Consider the following 22,438-nt stretch of genomic DNA (forward strand, 5'->3'; position numbering starts at 1 on the left):
TATTTGTTGCATCACTTTAATTTATGTTCAAGCTATCATGCTCAAATTTGAAGTGCAGTGAATCATTAAATCAAACTATCTGTTAGCACCTGGGAATAGCAGATGCTGTAGGTATTTGTTGCATCACTTTAATTTACTCTGCAACTGACATGCTTCTATCTGAAGTGCACAGATTAAATAGAAATCTTTTTGCACCAGGGAATAGCAGGTGCTGTAAGATTTTATTGTATCCCTTTAATTTATGTTCAGGCTATCAGGCTCAAATTGGAAGTGCAGTGAATCATTAAATCAAACTATCTGTTAGCACCTGGGAATAGCAGATGCTGTAAGTTTTTATTGCATCACTTTAATTTACTCTCCAACTGACATGCGTGAATGTGACGTGCAGTGATTAATAAAAAATCTGTCTGTTAGTGCCTCTGAATCCCAGATGTTGTAAGCTTTTATTGCATCATTTTAATTTACTTTCAAGCTAACATTCTAGAATGTCAAGTGCAGTGATTAAATAAAAAAAATTGTCAGATTGGTCTTTGATCATATTTGCTATGAATAGGCAATTAGAGTAAGTGTTTAAGGCTTACGGCCACACCAGTTTGAGAACGCCCAATCTCATCTGACCTTTGAAACTAAGCAAATTTGGACCTGGATAGTACTGAGGTGGGACCCTACCTAGGAATACCAGCTGCTGTAGGCTTTTCTTGCATCACTTTAATTTACTTTCAAGCTGACATGCTCAAATGTGAAGTGCAGTGATTAATAAAAAAAACTATCTGTTAGCACCTGGGAATAGCAAATGCTGTAGGTATTTGTTGCATCACTTTAATTTACTCTGCAACTGACATGCTTCTATGTGAAGTGCATAGATTAAATAGAAATCTTTTTGCACCAGGGAATAGCAGGTGCTCTAAGATTTTATTGCATTCCTTTAATTTATGTTCAAGCTATCATGCTCAAATTTGAAGTGCAGTGAATCATTAAATCAAACTATCTGTTAGTTTTTATTGCATCACTTTAATTTACTTTCAAGCTGACATGCTCAATTGTGAAGTGCAGTGATTAATAAAAAAAACTATCTGTTAGCACCTGGGAATAGCAGATGCTGTAGGTATTTGTTGCATCACTTTAATTTACTTTCAAGCTGACATGCTTCTATGTGCAGTGCACAGAATAAATAGAAATCTTTTTGCACCAGGGAATAGCAGGTGCTGTAAGATTTTATTGCATCCCTTTAATTTATGTTCAAGCTATCATGCTCAAATTTGAAGTGCAGTGAATCATTAAGTCAAACTATCTGTTAGCAACTGGGAATAGCAGATGCTGTAGGTATTTGTTGCATCACTTTAATTTATGTTCAAGCTATCATGCTCAAATTTGAAGTGCAGTGAATCATTAAATCAAACTATCTGTTAGCACCTGGGAATAGCAGATGCTGTAGGTATTTGTTGCATCACTTTAATTTACTCTGCAACTGACATGCTTCTATCTGAAGTGCACAGATTAAATAGAAATCTTTTTGCACCAGGGAATAGCAGGTGCTGTAAGATTTTATTGTATCCCTTTAATTTATGTTCAGGCTATCAGGCTCAAATTGGAAGTGCAGTGAATCATTAAATCAAACTATCTGTTAGCACCTGGGAATAGCAGATGCTGTAAGTTTTTATTGCATCACTTTAATTTACTCTCCAACTGACATGCGTGAATGTGACGTGCAGTGATTAATAAAAAATCTGTTTGTTAGTGCCTCTGAATCCCAGATGTTGTAAGCTTTTATTGCATCATTTTAATTTACTTTCAAGCTAACATTCTAGAATGTCAAGTGCAGTGATTAAATAAAAAAAATTGTCAGATTGGTCTTTGATCATATTTGCTATGAATAGGCAATTAGAGTAAGTGTTTAAGGCTTACGGCTACACCAGTTTGAGAACGCCCAATCTCATCTGACCTTTGAAACTAAGCAAATTTGGACCTGGATAGTACTGAGGTGGGACCCTACCTAGGAATACCAGCTGCTGTAGGCTTTTCTTGCATCACTTTAATTTACTTTCAAGCTGACATGCTCAAATGTGAAGTGCAGTGATTAATAAAAAAAACTATCTGTTAGCACCTGGGAATAGCAGATGCTGTAGGTATTTGTTGCATCACTTTAATTTACTCTGCAACTGACATGCTTCTATGTGAAGTGCATAGATTAAATAGAAATCTTTTTGCACCAGGGAATAGCAGGTGCTCTAAGATTTTATTGCATTCCTTTAATTTATGTTCAAGCTATCATGCTCAAATTTGAAGTGCAGTGAATCATTAAATCAAACTATCTGTTAGTTTTTATTGCATCACTTTAATTTACTTTTAAGCTGACATGCTCAATTGTGAAGTGCAGTGATTAATAAAAAAAACTATCTGTTAGCACCTGGGAATAGCAGATGCTGTAGGTATTTGTTGCATCACTTTAATTTACTTTCAAGCTGACATGCTTCTATGTGCAGTGCACAGAATAAATAGAAATCTTTTTGCACCAGGGAATAGCAGGTGCTGTAAGATTTTATTGCATCCCTTTAATTTATGTTCAAGCTATCATGCTCAAATTTGAAGTGCAGTGAATCATTAAGTCATACTATCTGTTAGCAACTGGGAATAGCAGATGCTGTAGGTATTTGTTGCATCACTTTAATTTATGTTCAAGCTATCATGCTCAAATTTGAAGTGCAGTGAATCATTTAATCAAACTATCTGTTAGCACCTGGGAATAGCAGATGCTGTAGGTATTTGTTGCATCACTTTAATTTACTCTGCAACTGACATGCTTCTATCTGAAGTGCACAGATTAAATAGAAATCTTTTTGCACCAGGGAATAGCAGGTGCTGTAAGATTTTATTGTATCCCTTTAATTTATGTTCAGGCTATCAGGCTCAAATTGGAAGTGCAGTGAATCATTAAATCAAACTATCTGTTAGCACCTGGGAATAGCAGATGCTGTAAGTTTTTATTGCATCACTTTAATTTACTCTCCAACTGACATGCGTGAATGTGACGTGCAGTGATTAATAAAAAATCTGTCTGTTAGTGCCTCTGAATCCCAGATGTTGTAAGCTTTTATTGCATCATTTTAATTTACTTTCAAGCTAACATTCTAGAATGTCAAGTGCAGTGATTAAATAAAAAAAATTGTCAGATTGGTCTTTGATCATATTTGCTATGAATAGGCAATTAGAGTAAGTGTTTAAGGCTTACGGCCACACCAGTTTGAGAACGCCCAATCTCATCTGACCTTTGAAACTAAGCAAATTTGGACCTGGATAGTACTGAGGTGGGACCCTACCTAGGAATACCAGCTGCTGTAGGCTTTTCTTGCATCACTTTAATTTACTTTCAAGCTGACATGCTCAAATGTGAAGTGCAGTGATTAATAAAAAAAACTATCTGTTAGCACCTGGGAATAGCAAATGCTGTAGGTATTTGTTGCATCACTTTAATTTACTCTGCAACTGACATGCTTCTATGTGAAGTGCATAGATTAAATAGAAATCTTTTTGCACCAGGGAATAGCAGGTGCTCTAAGATTTTATTGCATTCCTTTAATTTATGTTCAAGCTATCATGCTCAAATTTGAAGTGCAGTGAATCATTAAATCAAACTATCTGTTAGTTTTTATTGCATCACTTTAATTTACTTTCAAGCTGACATGCTCAATTGTGAAGTGCAGTGATTAATAAAAAAAACTATCTGTTAGCACCTGGGAATAGCAGATGCTGTAGGTATTTGTTGCATCACTTTAATTTACTTTCAAGCTGACATGCTTCTATGTGCAGTGCACAGAATAAATAGAAATCTTTTTGCACCAGGGAATAGCAGGTGCTGTAAGATTTTATTGCATCCCTTTAATTTATGTTCAAGCTATCATGCTCAAATTTGAAGTGCAGTGAATCATTAAGTCAAACTATCTGTTAGCAACTGGGAATAGCAGATGCTGTAGGTATTTGTTGCATCACTTTAATTTATGTTCAAGCTATCATGCTCAAATTTGAAGTGCAGTGAATCATTAAATCAAACTATCTGTTAGCACCTGGGAATAGCAGATGCTGTAGGTATTTGTTGCATCACTTTAATTTACTCTGCAACTGACATGCTTCTATCTGAAGTGCACAGATTAAATAGAAATCTTTTTGCACCAGGGAATAGCAGGTGCTGTAAGATTTTATTGTATCCCTTTAATTTATGTTCAGGCTATCAGGCTCAAATTGGAAGTGCAGTGAATCATTAAATCAAACTATCTGTTAGCACCTGGGAATAGCAGATGCTGTAAGTTTTTATTGCATCACTTTAATTTACTCTCCAACTGACATGCGTGAATGTGACGTGCAGTGATTAATAAAAAATCTGTCTGTTAGTGCCTCTGAATCCCAGATGTTGTAAGCTTTTATTGCATCATTTTAATTTACTTTCAAGCTAACATTCTAGAATGTCAAGTGCAGTGATTAAATAAAAAAAATTGTCAGATTGGTCTTTGATCATATTTGCTATGAATAGGCAATTAGAGTAAGTGTTTAAGGCTTACGGCCACACCAGTTTGAGAACGCCCAATCTCATCTGACCTTTGAAACTAAGCAAATTTGGACCTGGATAGTACTGAGGTGGGACCCTACCTAGGAATACCAGCTGCTGTAGGCTTTTCTTGCATCACTTTAATTTACTTTCAAGCTGACATGCTCAAATGTGAAGTGCAGTGATTAATAAAAAAAACTATCTGTTAGCACCTGGGAATAGCAAATGCTGTAGGTATTTGTTGCATCACTTTAATTTACTCTGCAACTGACATGCTTCTATGTGAAGTGCATAGATTAAATAGAAATCTTTTTGCACCAGGGAATAGCAGGTGCTCTAAGATTTTATTGCATTCCTTTAATTTATGTTCAAGCTATCATGCTCAAATTTGAAGTGCAGTGAATCATTAAATCAAACTATCTGTTAGTTTTTATTGCATCACTTTAATTTACTTTCAAGCTGACATGCTCAATTGTGAAGTGCAGTGATTAATAAAAAAAACTATCTGTTAGCACCTGGGAATAGCAGATGCTGTAGGTATTTGTTGCATCACTTTAATTTACTTTCAAGCTGACATGCTTCTATGTGCAGTGCACAGAATAAATAGAAATCTTTTTGCACCAGGGAATAGCAGGTGCTGTAAGATTTTATTGCATCCCTTTAATTTATGTTCAAGCTATCATGCTCAAATTTGAAGTGCAGTGAATCACTAAGTCAAACTATCTGTTAGCAACTGGGAATAGCAGATGCTGTAGGTATTTGTTGCATCACTTTAATTTATGTTCAAGCTATCATGCTCAAATTTGAAGTGCAGTGAATCATTAAATCAAACTATCTGTTAGCACCTGGGAATAGCAGATGCTGTAGGTATTTGTTGCATCACTTTAATTTACTCTGCAACTGACATGCTTCTATCTGAAGTGCACAGATTAAATAGAAATCTTTTTGCACCAGGGAATAGCAGGTGCTGTAAGATTTTATTGTATCCCTTTAATTTATGTTCAGGCTATCAGGCTCAAATTGGAAGTGCAGTGAATCATTAAATCAAACTATCTGTTAGCACCTGGGAATAGCAGATGCTGTAAGTTTTTATTGCATCACTTTAATTTACTCTCCAACTGACATGCGTGAATGTGACGTGCAGTGATTAATAAAAAATCTGTCTGTTAGTGCCTCTGAATCCCAGATGTTGTAAGCTTTTATTGCATCATTTTAATTTACTTTCAAGCTAACATTCTAGAATGTCAAGTGCAGTGATTAAATAAAAAAAATTGTCAGATTGGTCTTTGATCATATTTGCTATGAATAGGCAATTAGAGTAAGTGTTTAAGGCTTACGGCCACACCAGTTTGAGAACGCCCAATCTCATCTGACCTTTGAAACTAAGCAAATTTGGACCTGGATAGTACTGAGGTGGGACCCTACCTAGGAATACCAGCTGCTGTAGGCTTTTCTTGCATCACTTTAATTTACTTTCAAGCTGACATGCTCAAATGTGAAGTGCAGTGATTAATAAAAAAAACTATCTGTTAGCACCTGGGAATAGCAAATGCTGTAGGTATTTGTTGCATCACTTTAATTTACTCTGCAACTGACATGCTTCTATGTGAAGTGCATAGATTAAATAGAAATCTTTTTGCACCAGGGAATAGCAGGTGCTCTAAGATTTTATTGCATTCCTTTAATTTATGTTCAAGCTATCATGCTCAAATTTGAAGTGCAGTGAATCATTAAATCAAACTATCTGTTAGTTTTTATTGCATCACTTTAATTTACTTTCAAGCTGACATGCTCAATTGTGAAGTGCAGTGATTAATAAAAAAAACTATCTGTTAGCACCTGGGAATAGCAGATGCTGTAGGTATTTGTTGCATCACTTTAATTTACTTTCAAGCTGACATGCTTCTATGTGCAGTGCACAGAATAAATAGAAATCTTTTTGCACCAGGGAATAGCAGGTGCTGTAAGATTTTATTGCATCCCTTTAATTTATGTTCAAGCTATCATGCTCAAATTTGAAGTGCAGTGAATCACTAAGTCAAACTATCTGTTAGCAACTGGGAATAGCAGATGCTGTAGGTATTTGTTGCATCACTTTAATTTATGTTCAAGCTATCATGCTCAAATTTGAAGTGCAGTGAATCATTAAATCAAACTATCTGTTAGCACCTGGGAATAGCAGATGCTGTAGGTATTTGTTGCATCACTTTAATTTACTCTGCAACTGACATGCTTCTATCTGAAGTGCACAGATTAAATAGAAATCTTTTTGCACCAGGGAATAGCAGGTGCTGTAAGATTTTATTGTATCCCTTTAATTTATGTTCAGGCTATCAGGCTCAAATTGGAAGTGCAGTGAATCATTAACTCAAACTATCTGTTAGCACCTGGGAATAGCAGATGCTGTAAGTTTTTATTGCATCACTTTAATTTACTCTCCAACTGACATGCGTGAATGTGACGTGCAGTGATTAATAAAAAATCTGTCTGTTAGTGCCTCTGAATCCCAGATGTTGTAAGCTTTTATTGCATCATTTTAATTTACTTTCAAGCTAACATTCTAGAATGTCAAGTGCAGTGATTAAATAAAAAAAATTGTCAGATTGGTCTTTGATCATATTTGCTATGAATAGGCAATTAGAGTAAGTGTTTAAGGCTTACGGCCACACCAGTTTGAGAACGCCCAATCTCATCTGACCTTTGAAACTAAGCAAATTTGGACCTGGATAGTACTGAGGTGGGACCCTACCTAGGAATACCAGCTGCTGTAGGCTTTTCTTGCATCACTTTAATTTACTTTCAAGCTGACATGCTCAAATGTGAAGTGCAGTGATTAATAAAAAAAACTATCTGTTAGCACCTGGGAATAGCAAATGCTGTAGGTATTTGTTGCATCACTTTAATTTACTCTGCAACTGACATGCTTCTATGTGAAGTGCATAGATTAAATAGAAATCTTTTTGCACCAGGGAATAGCAGGTGCTCTAAGATTTTATTGCATTCCTTTAATTTATGTTCAAGCTATCATGCTCAAATTTGAAGTGCAGTGAATCATTAAATCAAACTATCTGTTAGTTTTTATTGCATCACTTTAATTTACTTTCAAGCTGACATGCTCAATTGTGAAGTGCAGTGATTAATAAAAAAAACTATCTGTTAGCACCTGGGAATAGCAGATGCTGTAGGTATTTGTTGCATCACTTTAATTTACTTTCAAGCTGACATGCTTCTATGTGCAGTGCACAGAATAAATAGAAATCTTTTTGCACCAGGGAATAGCAGGTGCTGTAAGATTTTATTGCATCCCTTTAATTTATGTTCAAGCTATCATGCTCAAATTTGAAGTGCAGTGAATCACTAAGTCAAACTATCTGTTAGCAACTGGGAATAGCAGATGCTGTAGGTATTTGTTGCATCACTTTAATTTATGTTCAAGCTATCATGCTCAAATTTGAAGTGCAGTGAATCATTAAATCAAACTATCTGTTAGCACCTGGGAATAGCAGATGCTGTAGGTATTTGTTGCATCACTTTAATTTACTCTGCAACTGACATGCTTCTATCTGAAGTGCACAGATTAAATAGAAATCTTTTTGCACCAGGGAATAGCAGGTGCTGTAAGATTTTATTGTATCCCTTTAATTTATGTTCAGGCTATCAGGCTCAAATTGGAAGTGCAGTGAATCATTAAATCAAACTATCTGTTAGCACCTGGGAATAGCAGATGCTGTAAGTTTTTATTGCATCACTTTAATTTACTCTCCAACTGACATGCGTGAATGTGACGTGCAGTGATTAATAAAAAATCTGTCTGTTAGTGCCTCTGAATCCCAGATGTTGTAAGCTTTTATTGCATCATTTTAATTTACTTTCAAGCTAACATTCTAGAATGTCAAGTGCAGTGATTAAATAAAAAAAATTGTCAGATTGGTCTTTGATCATATTTGCTATGAATAGGCAATTAGAGTAAGTGTTTAAGGCTTACGGCCACACCAGTTTGAGAACGCCCAATCTCATCTGACCTTTGAAACTAAGCAAATTTGGACCTGGATAGTACTGAGGTGGGACCCTACCTAGGAATACCAGCTGCTGTAGGCTTTTCTTGCATCACTTTAATTTACTTTCAAGCTGACATGCTCAAATGTGAAGTGCAGTGATTAATAAAAAAAACTATCTGTTAGCACCTGGGAATAGCAAATGCTGTAGGTATTTGTTGCATCACTTTAATTTACTCTGCAACTGACATGCTTCTATGTGAAGTGCATAGATTAAATAGAAATCTTTTTGCACCAGGGAATAGCAGGTGCTCTAAGATTTTATTGCATTCCTTTAATTTATGTTCAAGCTATCATGCTCAAATGTGAAGTGCAGTGAATCATTAAATCAAACTATCTGTTAGTTTTTATTGCATCACTTTAATTTACTTTCAAGCTGACATGCTCAATTGTGAAGTGCAGTGATTAATAAAAAAAACTATCTGTTAGCACCTGGGAATAGCAGATGCTGTAGGTATTTGTTGCATCACTTTAATTTACTTTCAAGCTGACATGCTTCTATGTGCAGTGCACAGAATAAATAGAAATCTTTTTGCACCAGGGAATAGCAGGTGCTGTAAGATTTTATTGCATCCCTTTAATTTATGTTCAAGCTATCATGCTCAAATTTGAAGTGCAGTGAATCATTAAGTCAAACTATCTGTTAGCAACTGGGAATAGCAGATGCTGTAGGTATTTGTTGCATCACTTTAATTTATGTTCAAGCTATCATGCTCAAATTTGAAGTGCAGTGAATCATTAAATCAAACTATCTGTTAGCACCTGGGAATAGCAGATGCTGTAGGTATTTGTTGCATCACTTTAATTTACTCTGCAACTGACATGCTTCTATCTGAAGTGCACAGATTAAATAGAAATCTTTTTGCACCAGGGAATAGCAGGTGCTGTAAGATTTTATTGTATCCCTTTAATTTATGTTCAGGCTATCAGGCTCAAATTTGAAGTGCAGTGAATCATTAAATCAAACTATCTGTTAGCACCTGGGAATAGCAGATGCTGTAAGTTTTTATTGCATCACTTTAATTTACTCTCCAACTGACATGCGTGAATGTGAAGTGCAGTGATTAATAATAAATCTGTCTGTTAGTGCCTCTGAATCCCAGATGTTGTAAGCTTTTATTGCATCATTTTAATTTACTTTCAAGCTAACATTCTAGAATGTCAAGTGCAGTGATTAAATAAAAAAAATTGTCAGATTGGTCTTTGATCATATTTGCTATGAATAGGCAATTAGAGTAAGTGTTTAAGGCTTACGGCCACACCAGTTTGAGAACGCCCAATCTCATCTGACCTTTGAAACTAAGCAAATTTGGACCTGGATAGTACTGAGGTGGGACCCTACCTAGGAATACCAGCTGCTGTAGGCTTTTCTTGCATCACTTTAATTTACTTTCAAGCTGACATGCTCAAATGTGAAGTGCAGTGATTAATAAAAAAAACTATCTGTTAGCACCTGGGAATAGCAAATGCTGTAGGTATTTGTTGCATCACTTTAATTTACTCTGCAACTGACATGCTTCTATGTGAAGTGCATAGATTAAATAGAAATCTTTTTGCACCAGGGAATAGCAGGTGCTCTAAGATTTTATTGCATTCCTTTAATTTATGTTCAAGCTATCATGCTCAAATTTGAAGTGCAGTGAATCATTAAATCAAACTATCTGTTAGTTTTTATTGCATCACTTTAATTTACTTTCAAGCTGACATGCTCAATTGTGAAGTGCAGTGATTAATAAAAAAAACTATCTGTTAGCACCTGGGAATAGCAGATGCTGTAGGTATTTGTTGCATCACTTTAATTTACTTTCAAGCTGACATGCTTCTATGTGCAGTGCACAGAATAAATAGAAATCTTTTTGCACCAGGGAATAGCAGGTGCTGTAAGATTTTATTGCATCCCTTTAATTTATGTTCAAGCTATCATGCTCAAATTTGAAGTGCAGTGAATCATTAAGTCAAACTATCTGTTAGCAACTGGGAATAGCAGATGCTGTAGGTATTTGTTGCATCACTTTAATTTATGTTAAAGCTATCATGCTCAAATTTGAAGTGCAGTGAATCATTAAATCAAACTATCTGTTAGCACCTGGGAATAGCAGATGCTGTAGGTATTTGTTGCATCACTTTAATTTACTCTGCAACTGACATGCTTCTATCTGAAGTGCACAGATTAAATAGAAATCTTTTTGCACCAGGGAATAGCAGGTGCTGTAAGATTTTATTGTATCCCTTTAATTTATGTTCAGGCTATCAGGCTCAAATTTGAAGTGCAGTGAATCATTAAATCAAACTATCTGTTAGCACCTGGGAATAGCAGATGCTGTAAGTTTTTATTGCATCACTTTAATTTACTCTCCAACTGACAAGCGTGAATGTGACGTGCAGTGATTAATAAAAAATCTGTCTGTTAGTGCCTCTGAATCCCAGATGTTGTAAGCTTTTATTGCATCATTTTAATTTACTTTCAAGCTAACATTCTAGAATGTCAAGTGCAGTGATTAAATAAAAAAAATTGTCAGATTGGTCTTTGATCATATTTGCTATGAATAGGCAATTAGAGTAAGTGTTTAAGGCTTACGGCCACACCAGTTTGAGAACGCCCAATCTCATCTGACCTTTGAAACTAAGCAAATTTGGACCTGGATAGTACTGAGGTGGGACCCTACCTAGGAATACCAGCTGCTGTAGGCTTTTCTTGCATCACTTTAATTTACTTTCAAGCTGACATGCTCAAATGTGAAGTGCAGTGATTTATAAAAAAAACTATCTGTTAGCACCTGGGAATAGCAAATGCTGTAGGTATTTGTTGCATCACTTTAATTTACTCTGCAACTGACATGCTTCTATGTGAAGTGCATAGATTAAATAGAAATCTTTTTGCACCAGGGAATAGCAGGTGCTCTAAGATTTTATTGCATTCCTTTAATTTATGTTCAAGCTATCATGCTCAAATTTGAAGTGCAGTGAATCATTAAATCAAACTATCTGTTAGTTTTTATTGCATCACTTTAATTTACTTTCAAGCTGACATGCTCAATTGTGAAGTGCAGTGATTAATAAAAAAAACTATCTGTTAGCACCTGGGAATAGCAGATGCTGTAGGTATTTGTTGCATCACTTTAATTTACTTTCAAGCTGACATGCTTCTATGTGCAGTGCACAGAATAAATAGAAATCTTTTTGCACCAGGGAATAGCAGGTGCTGTAAGATTTTATTGCATCCCTTTAATTTATGTTCAAGCTATCATGCTCAAATTTGAAGTGCAGTGAATCATTAAGTCAAACTATCTGTTAGCAACTGGGAATAGCAGATGCTGTAGGTATTTGTTGCATCACTTTAATTTATGTTCAAGCTATCATGCTCAAATTTGAAGTGCAGTGAATCATTAAATCAAACTATCTGTTAGCACCTGGGAATAGCAGATGCTGTAGGTATTTGTTGCATCACTTTAATTTACTCTGCAACTGACATGCTTCTATCTGAAGTGCACAGATTAAATAGAAATCTTTTTGCACCAGGGAATAGCAGGTGCTGTAAGATTTTATTGTATCCCTTTAATTTATGTTCAGGCTATCAGGCTCAAATTTGAAGTGCAGTGAATCATTAAATCAAACTATCTGTTAGCACCTGGGAATAGCAGATGCTGTAAGTTTTTATTGCATCACTTTAATTTACTCTCCAACTCACATGCGTGAATGTGAGTGCAGTGATTAATAAAAAATCTGTCTGTTAGTGCCTCTGAATCCCAGATGTTGTACGCTTTTATTGCATCATTTTAATTTACTTTCAAGCTAACATTCTAGAATGTCAAGTGCAGTGATTAAATAAAAAAAATTGTCAGATTGGTCTTTGATCATATTTGCTATGAATAGGCAATTAGAGTAAGTGTTTAAGGCTTACGGCCACACCAGTTTGAGAACGCCCAATCTCATCTGACCTTTGAAACTAAGCAAATTTGGACCTGGATAGTACTGAGGTGGGACCCTACCTAGGAATACCAGCTGCTGTAGGCTTTTCTTGCATCACTTTAATTTACTTTCAAGCTGACATGCTCAAATGTGAAGTGCAGTGATTAATAAAAAAAACTATCTGTTAGCACCTGGGAATAGCAGATGCTGTAGGTATTTGTTGCATCACTTTAATTTACTCTGCAACTGACATGCTTCTATGTGAAGTGCATAGATTAAATAGAAATATTTTTGCACCAGGGAATAGCAGGTGCTCTAAGATTTTATTGCATTCCTTTAATTTATGTTCAAGCTATCATGCTCAAATTTGAAGTGCAGTGAATCATTAAATCAAACTATCTGTTAGTTTTTATTGCATCACTTTAATTTACTTTCAAGCTGACATTCTCAATTGTGAAGTGCAGTGATTAATAAAAAAAACTATCTGTTAGCACCTGGGAATAGCAGATGCTGTAGGTATTTGTTGCATCACTTTAATTTACTTTCAAGCTGACATGCTTCTATGTGCAGTGCACAGAATAAATAGAAATCTTTTTGCACCAGGGAATAGCAGGTGCTGTAAGATTTTATTGCATCCCTTTAATTTATGTTCAAGCTATCATGCTCAAATTTGAAGTGCAGTGAATCATTAAGTCAAACTATCTGTTAGCAACTGGGAATAGCAGATGCTGTAGGTATTTGTTGCATCACTTTAATTTATGTTCAAGCTATCATGCTCAAATTTGAAGTGCAGTGAATCATTAAATCAAACTATCTGTTAGCACCTGGGAATAGCAGATGCTGTAAGTTTTTATTGCATCACTTTAATTTACTCTCCAACTGACATGCGTGAATGTGAAGTGCAGTGATTAATAATAAATCTGTCTGTTAGTGCCTCTGAATCCCAGATGTTGTAAGCTTTTATTGCATCATTTTAATTTACTTTCAAGCTAACATTCTAGAATGTCAAGTGCAGTGATTAAATAAAAAAAATTGTCAGATTGGTCTTTGATCATATTTGCTATGAATAGGCAATTAGAGTAAGTGTTTAAGGCTTACGGCCACACCAGTTTGAGAACGCCCAATCTCATCTGACCTTTGAAACTAAGCAAATTTGGACCTGGATAGTACTGAGGTGGGACCCTACCTAGGAATACCAGCTGCTGTAGGCTTTTCTTGCATCACTTTAATTTACTTTCAAGCTGACATGCTCAAATGTGAAGTGCAGTGATTAATAAAAAAAACTATCTGTTAGCACCTGGGAATAGCAAATGCTGTAGGTATTTGTTGCATCACTTTAATTTACTCTGCAACTGACATGCTTCTATGTGAAGTGCATAGATTAAATAGAAATCTTTTTGCACCAGGGAATAGCAGGTGCTCTAAGATTTTATTGCATTCCTTTAATTTATGTTCAAGCTATCATGCTCAAATTTGAAGTGCAGTGAATCATTAAATCAAACTATCTGTTAGTTTTTATTGCATCACTTTAATTTACTTTCAAGCTGACATGCTCAATTGTGAAGTGCAGTGATTAATAAAAAAAACTATCTGTTAGCACCTGGGAATAGCAGATGCTGTAGGTATTTGTTGCATCACTTTAATTTACTTTCAAGCTGACATGCTTCTATGTGCAGTGCACAGAATAAATAGAAATCTTTTTGCACCAGGGAATAGCAGGTGCTGTAAGATTTTATTGCATCCCTTTAATTTATGTTCAAGCTATCATGCTCAAATTTGAAGTGCAGTGAATCATTAAGTCAAACTATCTGTTGGCAACTGGGAATAGCAGATGCTGTAGGTATTTGTTGCATCACTTTAATTTATGTTAAAGCTATCATGCTCAAATTTGAAGTGCAGTGAATCATTAAATCAAACTATCTGTTAGCACCTGGGAATAGCAGATGCTGTAGGTATTTGTTGCATCACTTTAATTTACTCTGCAACTGACATGCGTGAATGTGAGTGCAGTGATTAATAAAAAATCTGTCTGTTAGTGCCTCTGAATCCCAGATGTTGTACGCTTTTATTGCATCATTTTAATTTACTTTCAAGCTAACATTCTAGAATGTCAAGTGCAGTGATTAAATAAAAAAAATTGTCAGATTGGTCTTTGATCATATTTGCTATGAATAGGCAATTAGAGTAAGTGTTTAAGGCTTACGGCCACACCAGTTTGAGAACGCCCAATCTCATCTGACCTTTGAAACTAAGCAAATTTGGACCTGGATAGTACTGAGGTGGGACCCTACCTAGGAATACCAGCTGCTGTAGGCTTTTCTTGCATCACTTTAATTTACTTTCAAGCTGACATGCTCAAATGTGAAGTGCAGTGATTAATAAAAAAAACTATCTGTTAGCACCTGGGAATAGCAGATGCTGTAGGTATTTGTTGCATCACTTTAATTTACTCTGCAACTGACATGCTTCTATGTGAAGTGCATAGATTAAATAGAAATATTTTTGCACCAGGGAATAGCAGGTGCTCTAAGATTTTATTGCATTCCTTTAATTTATGTTCAAGCTATCATGCTCAAATTTGAAGTGCAGTGAATCATTAAATCAAACTATCTGTTAGTTTTTATTGCATCACTTTAATTTACTTTCAAGCTGACATGTTCAATTGTGAAGTGCAGTGATTAATAAAAAAAACTATCTGTTAGCACCTGGGAATAGCAGATGCTGTAGGTATTTGTTGCATCACTTTAATTTACTTTCAAGCTGACATGCTTCTATGTGCAGTGCACAGAATAAATAGAAATCTTTTTGCACCAGGGAATAGCAGGTGCTGTAAGATTTTATTGCATCCCTTTAATTTATGTTCAAGCTATCATGCTCAAATTTGAAGTGCAGTGAATCATTAAGTCAAACTATCTGTTAGCAACTGGGAATAGCAGATGCTGTAGGTATTTGTTGCATCACTTTAATTTATGTTCAAGCTATCATGCTCAAATTTGAAGTGCAGTGAATCATTAAATCAAACTATCTGTTAGCACCTGGGAATAGCAGATGCTGTAAGTTTTTATTGCATCACTTTAATTTACTCTCCAACTGACATGCGTGAATGTGAAGTGCAGTGATTAATAATAAATCTGTCTGTTAGTGCCTCTGAATCCCAGATGTTGTAAGCTTTTATTGCATCATTTTAATTTACTTTCAAGCTAACATTCTAGAATGTCAAGTGCAGTGATTAAATAAAAAAAATTGTCAGATTGGTCTTTGATCATATTTGCTATGAATAGGCAATTAGAGTAAGTGTTTAAGGCTTACGGCCACACCAGTTTGAGAACGCCCAATCTCATCTGACCTTTGAAACTAAGCAAATTTGGACCTGGATAGTACTGAGGTGGGACCCTACCTAGGAATACCAGCTGCTGTAGGCTTTTCTTGCATCACTTTAATTTACTTTCAAGCTGACATGCTCAAATGTGAAGTGCAGTGATTAATAAAAAAAACTATCTGTTAGCACCTGGGAATAGCAAATGCTGTAGGTATTTGTTGCATCACTTTAATTTACTCTGCAACTGACATGCTTCTATGTGAAGTGCATAGATTAAATAGAAATCTTTTTGCACCAGGGAATAGCAGGTGCTCTAAGATTTTATTGCATTCCTTTAATTTATGTTCAAGCTATCATGCTCAAATTTGAAGTGCAGTGAATCATTAAATCAAACTATCTGTTAGTTTTTATTGCATCACTTTAATTTACTTTCAAGCTGACATGCTCAATTGTGAAGTGCAGTGATTAATAAAAAAAACTATCTGTTAGCACCTGGGAATAGCAGATGCTGTAGGTATTTGTTGCATCACTTTAATTTACTTTCAAGCTGACATGCTTCTATGTGCAGTGCACAGAATAAATAGAAATCTTTTTGCACCAGGGAATAGCAGGTGCTGTAAGATTTTATTGCATCCCTTTAATTTATGTTCAAGCTATCATGCTCAAATTTGAAGTGCAGTGAATCATTAAGTCAAACTATCTGTTGGCAACTGGGAATAGCAGATGCTGTAGGTATTTGTTGCATCACTTTAATTTATGTTAAAGCTATCATGCTCAAATTTGAAGTGCAGTGAATCATTAAATCAAACTATCTGTTAGCACCTGGGAATAGCAGATGCTGTAGGTATTTGTTGCATCACTTTAATTTACTCTGCAACTGACATGCTTCTATCTGAAGTGCACAGATTAAATAGAAATCTTTTTGCACCAGGGAATAGCAGGTGCTGTAAGATTTTATTGTATCCCTTTAATTTATGTTCAGGCTATCAGGCTCAAATTTGAAGTGCAGTGAATCATTAAATCAAACTATCTGTTAGCACCTGGGAATAGCAGATGCTGTAAGTTTTTATTGCATCACTTTAATTTACTCTCCAACTCACATGCGTGAATGTGAGTGCAGTGATTAATAAAAAATCTGTCTGTTAGTGCCTCTGAATCCCAGATGTTGTACGCTTTTATTGCATCATTTTAATTTACTTTCAAGCTAACATTCTAGAATGTCAAGTGCAGTGATTAAATAAAAAAAATTGTCAGATTGGTCTTTGATCATATTTGCTATGAATAGGCAATTAGAGTAAGTGTTTAAGGCTTACGGCCACACCAGTTTGAGAACGCCCAATCTCATCTGACCTTTGAAACTAAGCAAATTTGGACCTGGATAGTACTGAGGTGGGACCCTACCTAGGAATACCAGCTGCTGTAGGCTTTTCTTGCATCACTTTAATTTACTTTCAAGCTGACATGCTCAAATGTGAAGTGCAGTGATTAATAAAAAAAACTATCTGTTAGCACCTGGGAATAGCAGATGCTGTAGGTATTTGTTGCATCACTTTAATTTACTCTGCAACTGACATGCTTCTATGTGAAGTGCATAGATTAAATAGAAATATTTTTGCACCAGGGAATAGCAGGTGCTCTAAGATTTTATTGCATTCCTTTAATTTATGTTCAAGCTATCATGCTCAAATTTGAAGTGCAGTGAATCATTAAATCAAACTATCTGTTAGTTTTTATTGCATCACTTTAATTTACTTTCAAGCTGACATGCTCAATTGTGAAGTGCAGTGATTAATAAAAAAAACTATCTGTTAGCACCTGGGAATAGCAGATGCTGTAGGTATTTGTTGCATCACTTTAATTTACTTTCAAGCTGACATGCTTCTATGTGCAGTGCACAGAATAAATAGAAATCTTTTTGCACCAGGGAATAGCAGGTGCTGTAAGATTTTATTGCATCCCTTTAATTTATGTTCAAGCTATCATGCTCAAATTTGAAGTGCAGTGAATCATTAAGTCAAACTATCTGTTAGCAACTGGGAATAGCAGATGCTGTAGGTATTTGTTGCATCACTTTAATTTATGTTCAAGCTATCATGCTCAAATTTGAAGTGCAGTGAATCATTAAATCAAACTATCTGTTAGCACCTGGGAATAGCAGATGCTGTAAGTTTTTATTGCATCACTTTAATTTACTCTCCAACTGACATGCGTGAATGTGAAGTGCAGTGATTAATAATAAATCTGTCTGTTAGTGCCTCTGAATCCCAGATGTTGTAAGCTTTTATTGCATCATTTTAATTTACTTTCAAGCTAACATTCTAGAATGTCAAGTGCAGTGATTAAATAAAAAAAATTGTCAGATTGGTCTTTGATCATATTTGCTATGAATAGGCAATTAGAGTAAGTGTTTAAGGCTTACGGCCACACCAGTTTGAGAACGCCCAATCTCATCTGACCTTTGAAACTAAGCAAATTTGGACCTGGATAGTACTGAGGTGGGACCCTACCTAGGAATACCAGCTGCTGTAGGCTTTTCTTGCATCACTTTAATTTACTTTCAAGCTGACATGCTCAAATGTGAAGTGCAGTGATTAATAAAAAAAACTATCTGTTAGCACCTGGGAATAGCAAATGCTGTAGGTATTTGTTGCATCACTTTAATTTACTCTGCAACTGACATGCTTCTATGTGAAGTGCATAGATTAAATAGAAATCTTTTTGCACCAGGGAATAGCAGGTGCTCTAAGATTTTATTGCATTCCTTTAATTTATGTTCAAGCTATCATGCTCAAATTTGAAGTGCAGTGAATCATTAAATCAAACTATCTGTTAGTTTTTATTGCATCACTTTAATTTACTTTCAAGCTGACATGCTCAATTGTGAAGTGCAGTGATTAATAAAAAAAACTATCTGTTAGCACCTGGGAATAGCAGATGCTGTAGGTATTTGTTGCATCACTTTAATTTACTTTCAAGCTGACATGCTTCTATGTGCAGTGCACAGAATAAATAGAAATCTTTTTGCACCAGGGAATAGCAGGTGCTGTAAGATTTTATTGCATCCCTTTAATTTATGTTCAAGCTATCATGCTCAAATTTGAAGTGCAGTGAATCATTAAGTCAAACTATCTGTTAGCAACTGGGAATAGCAGATGCTGTAGGTATTTGTTGCATCACTTTAATTTATGTTAAAGCTATCATGCTCAAATTTGAAGTGCAGTGAATCATTAAATCAAACTATCTGTTAGCACCTGGGAATAGCAGATGCTGTAGGTATTTGTTGCATCACTTTAATTTACTCTGCAACTGACATGCTTCTATCTGAAGTGCACAGATTAAATAGAAATCTTTTTGCACCAGGGAATAGCAGGTGCTGTAAGATTTTATTGTATCCCTTTAATTTATGTTCAGGCTATCAGGCTCAAATTTGAAGTGCAGTGAATCATTAAATCAAACTATCTGTTAGCACCTGGGAATAGCAGATGCTGTAAGTTTTTATTGCATCACTTTAATTTACTCTCCAACTGACAAGCGTGAATGTGACGTGCAGTGATTAATAAAAAATCTGTCTGTTAGTGCCTCTGAATCCCAGATGTTGTAAGCTTTTATTGCATCATTTTAATTTACTTTCAAGCTAACATTCTAGAATGTCAAGTGCAGTGATTAAATAAAAAAAATTGTCAGATTGGTCTTTGATCATATTTGCTATGAATAGGCAATTAGAGTAAGTGTTTAAGGCTTACGGCCACACCAGTTTGAGAACGCCCAATCTCATCTGACCTTTGAAACTAAGCAAATTTGGACCTGGATAGTACTGAGGTGGGACCCTACCTAGGAATACCAGCTGCTGTAGGCTTTTCTTGCATCACTTTAATTTACTTTCAAGCTGACATGCTCAAATGTGAAGTGCAGTGATTTATAAAAAAAACTATCTGTTAGCACCTGGGAATAGCAAATGCTGTAGGTATTTGTTGCATCACTTTAATTTACTCTGCAACTGACATGCTTCTATGTGAAGTGCATAGATTAAATAGAAATCTTTTTGCACCAGGGAATAGCAGGTGCTCTAAGATTTTATTGCATTCCTTTAATTTATGTTCAAGCTATCATGCTCAAATTTGAAGTGCAGTGAATCATTAAATCAAACTATCTGTTAGTTTTTATTGCATCACTTTAATTTACTTTCAAGCTGACATGCTCAATTGTGAAGTGCAGTGATTAATAAAAAAAACTATCTGTTAGCACCTGGGAATAGCAGATGCTGTAGGTATTTGTTGCATCACTTTAATTTACTTTCAAGCTGACATGCTTCTATGTGCAGTGCACAGAATAAATAGAAATCTTTTTGCACCAGGGAATAGCAGGTGCTGTAAGATTTTATTGCATCCCTTTAATTTATGTTCAAGCTATCATGCTCAAATTTGAAGTGCAGTGAATCATTAAGTCAAACTATCTGTTAGCAACTGGGAATAGCAGATGCTGTAGGTATTTGTTGCATCACTTTAATTTATGTTCAAGCTATCATGCTCAAATTTGAAGTGCAGTGAATCATTAAATCAAACTATCTGTTAGCACCTGGGAATAGCAGATGCTGTAGGTATTTGTTGCATCACTTTAATTTACTCTGCAACTGACATGCTTCTATCTGAAGTGCACAGATTAAATAGAAATCTTTTTGCACCAGGGAATAGCAGGTGCTGTAAGATTTTATTGTATCCCTTTAATTTATGTTCAGGCTATCAGGCTCAAATTTGAAGTGCAGTGAATCATTAAATCAAACTATCTGTTAGCACCTGGGAATAGCAGATGCTGTAAGTTTTTATTGCATCACTTTAATTTACTCTCCAACTCACATGCGTGAATGTGAGTGCAGTGATTAATAAAAAATCTGTCTGTTAGTGCCTCTGAATCCCAGATGTTGTACGCTTTTATTGCATCATTTTAATTTACTTTCAAGCTAACATTCTAGAATGTCAAGTGCAGTGATTAAATAAAAAAAATTGTCAGATTGGTCTTTGATCATATTTGCTATGAATAGGCAATTAGAGTAAGTGTTTAAGGCTTACGGCCACACCAGTTTGAGAACGCCCAATCTCATCTGACCTTTGAAACTAAGCAAATTTGGACCTGGATAGTACTGAGGTGGGACCCTACCTAGGAATACCAGCTGCTGTAGGCTTTTCTTGCATCACTTTAATTTACTTTCAAGCTGACATGCTCAAATGTGAAGTGCAGTGATTAATAAAAAAAACTATCTGTTAGCACCTGGGAATAGCAGATGCTGTAGGTATTTGTTGCATCACTTTAATTTACTCTGCAACTGACATGCTTCTATGTGAAGTGCATAGATTAAATAGAAATATTTTTGCACCAGGGAATAGCAGGTGCTCTAAGATTTTATTGCATTCCTTTAATTTATGTTCAAGCTATCATGCTCAAATTTGAAGTGCAGTGAATCATTAAATCAAACTATCTGTTAGTTTTTATTGCATCACTTTAATTTACTTTCAAGCTGACATGCTCAATTGTGAAGTGCAGTGATTAATAAAAAAAACTATCTGTTAGCACCTGGGAATAGCAGATGCTGTAGGTATTTGTTGCATCACTTTAATTTACTTTCAAGCTGACATGCTTCTATGTGCAGTGCACAGAATAAATAGAAATCTTTTTGCACCAGGGAATAGCAGGTGCTGTAAGATTTTATTGCATCCCTTTAATTTATGTTCAAGCTATCATGCTCAAATTTGAAGTGCAGTGAATCATTAAGTCAAACTATCTGTTAGCAACTGGGAATAGCAGATGCTGTAGGTATTTGTTGCATCACTTTAATTTATGTTCAAGCTATCATGCTCAAATTTGAAGTGCAGTGAATCATTAAATCAAACTATCTGTTAGCACCTGGGAATAGCAGATGCTGTAGGTATTTGTTGCATCACTTTAATTTACTCTGCAACTGACATGCTTCTATCTGAAGTGCACAGATTAAATAGAAATCTTTTTGCACCAGGGAATAGCAGGTGCTGTAAGATTTTATTGTATCCCTTTAATTTATGTTCAGGCTATCAGGCTCAAATTTGAAGTGCAGTGAATCATTAAATCAAACTATCTTTTAGCACCTGGGAATAGCAGATGCTGTAAGTTTTTATTGCATCACTTTAATTTACTCTCCAACTCACATGCGTGAATGTGAGTGCAGTGATTAATAAAAAATCTGTCTGTTAGTGCCTCTGAATCCCAGATGTTGTACGCTTTTATTGCATCATTTTAATTTACTTTCAAGCTAACATTCTAGAATGTCAAGTGCAGTGATTAAATAAAAAAAATTGTCAGATTGGTCTTTGATCATATTTGCTATGAATAGGCAATTAGAGTAAGTGTTTAAGGCTTACGGCCACACCAGTTTGAGAACGCCCAATCTCATCTGACCTTTGAAACTAAGCAAATTTGGACCTGGATAGTACTGAGGTGGGACCCTACCTAGGAATACCAGCTGCTGTAGGCTTTTCTTGCATCACTTTAATTTACTTTCAAGCTGACATGCTCAAATGTGAAGTGCAGTGATTAATAAAAAAAACTATCTGTTAGCACCTGGGAATAGCAGATGCTGTAGGTATT

General features: G+C 35.4%; 18 pseudogenes; all 18 read left to right on the forward strand.

Moving 5' to 3' along the window:
* Nucleotides 1-575: 575 nt before the first annotated feature.
* Nucleotides 576-694, forward strand: LOC145645708 (5S ribosomal RNA; annotated as a pseudogene).
* A 1,205-nt stretch (nt 695-1,899) lies between these two features.
* LOC145645998 (5S ribosomal RNA) lies at nt 1,900-2,018 on the forward strand (annotated as a pseudogene).
* Nucleotides 2,019-3,223: 1,205 nt separating this feature from the next.
* Nucleotides 3,224-3,342, forward strand: LOC145645709 (5S ribosomal RNA; annotated as a pseudogene).
* A 1,205-nt stretch (nt 3,343-4,547) lies between these two features.
* LOC145645710 (5S ribosomal RNA) lies at nt 4,548-4,666 on the forward strand (annotated as a pseudogene).
* Nucleotides 4,667-5,871: 1,205 nt separating this feature from the next.
* LOC145645711 (5S ribosomal RNA) lies at nt 5,872-5,990 on the forward strand (annotated as a pseudogene).
* Nucleotides 5,991-7,195: 1,205 nt separating this feature from the next.
* LOC145645712 (5S ribosomal RNA) lies at nt 7,196-7,314 on the forward strand (annotated as a pseudogene).
* Nucleotides 7,315-8,519: 1,205 nt separating this feature from the next.
* LOC145645713 (5S ribosomal RNA) lies at nt 8,520-8,638 on the forward strand (annotated as a pseudogene).
* Nucleotides 8,639-9,843: 1,205 nt separating this feature from the next.
* On the forward strand, nt 9,844-9,962 carry LOC145645714 (5S ribosomal RNA; annotated as a pseudogene).
* Nucleotides 9,963-11,167: 1,205 nt separating this feature from the next.
* LOC145645715 (5S ribosomal RNA) lies at nt 11,168-11,286 on the forward strand (annotated as a pseudogene).
* A 1,204-nt stretch (nt 11,287-12,490) lies between these two features.
* LOC145645716 (5S ribosomal RNA) lies at nt 12,491-12,609 on the forward strand (annotated as a pseudogene).
* Nucleotides 12,610-13,596: 987 nt separating this feature from the next.
* Nucleotides 13,597-13,715, forward strand: LOC145645717 (5S ribosomal RNA; annotated as a pseudogene).
* A 986-nt stretch (nt 13,716-14,701) lies between these two features.
* LOC145645719 (5S ribosomal RNA) lies at nt 14,702-14,820 on the forward strand (annotated as a pseudogene).
* Nucleotides 14,821-15,807: 987 nt separating this feature from the next.
* On the forward strand, nt 15,808-15,926 carry LOC145645720 (5S ribosomal RNA; annotated as a pseudogene).
* Nucleotides 15,927-17,130: 1,204 nt separating this feature from the next.
* LOC145645721 (5S ribosomal RNA) lies at nt 17,131-17,249 on the forward strand (annotated as a pseudogene).
* A 987-nt stretch (nt 17,250-18,236) lies between these two features.
* On the forward strand, nt 18,237-18,355 carry LOC145645722 (5S ribosomal RNA; annotated as a pseudogene).
* Nucleotides 18,356-19,560: 1,205 nt separating this feature from the next.
* On the forward strand, nt 19,561-19,679 carry LOC145645723 (5S ribosomal RNA; annotated as a pseudogene).
* A 1,204-nt stretch (nt 19,680-20,883) lies between these two features.
* On the forward strand, nt 20,884-21,002 carry LOC145645724 (5S ribosomal RNA; annotated as a pseudogene).
* Nucleotides 21,003-22,206: 1,204 nt separating this feature from the next.
* On the forward strand, nt 22,207-22,325 carry LOC145645725 (5S ribosomal RNA; annotated as a pseudogene).
* The last annotated feature ends 113 nt before the right edge of the window (nt 22,326-22,438 follow it).

Source organism: Electrophorus electricus, chromosome 13, assembly GCF_041902795.1.
Source record: "Electrophorus electricus isolate QZ-2024a chromosome 13, ASM4190279v1, whole genome shotgun sequence".
Classification (NCBI taxonomy): Eukaryota; Metazoa; Chordata; class Actinopteri; order Gymnotiformes; family Gymnotidae; genus Electrophorus; species Electrophorus electricus.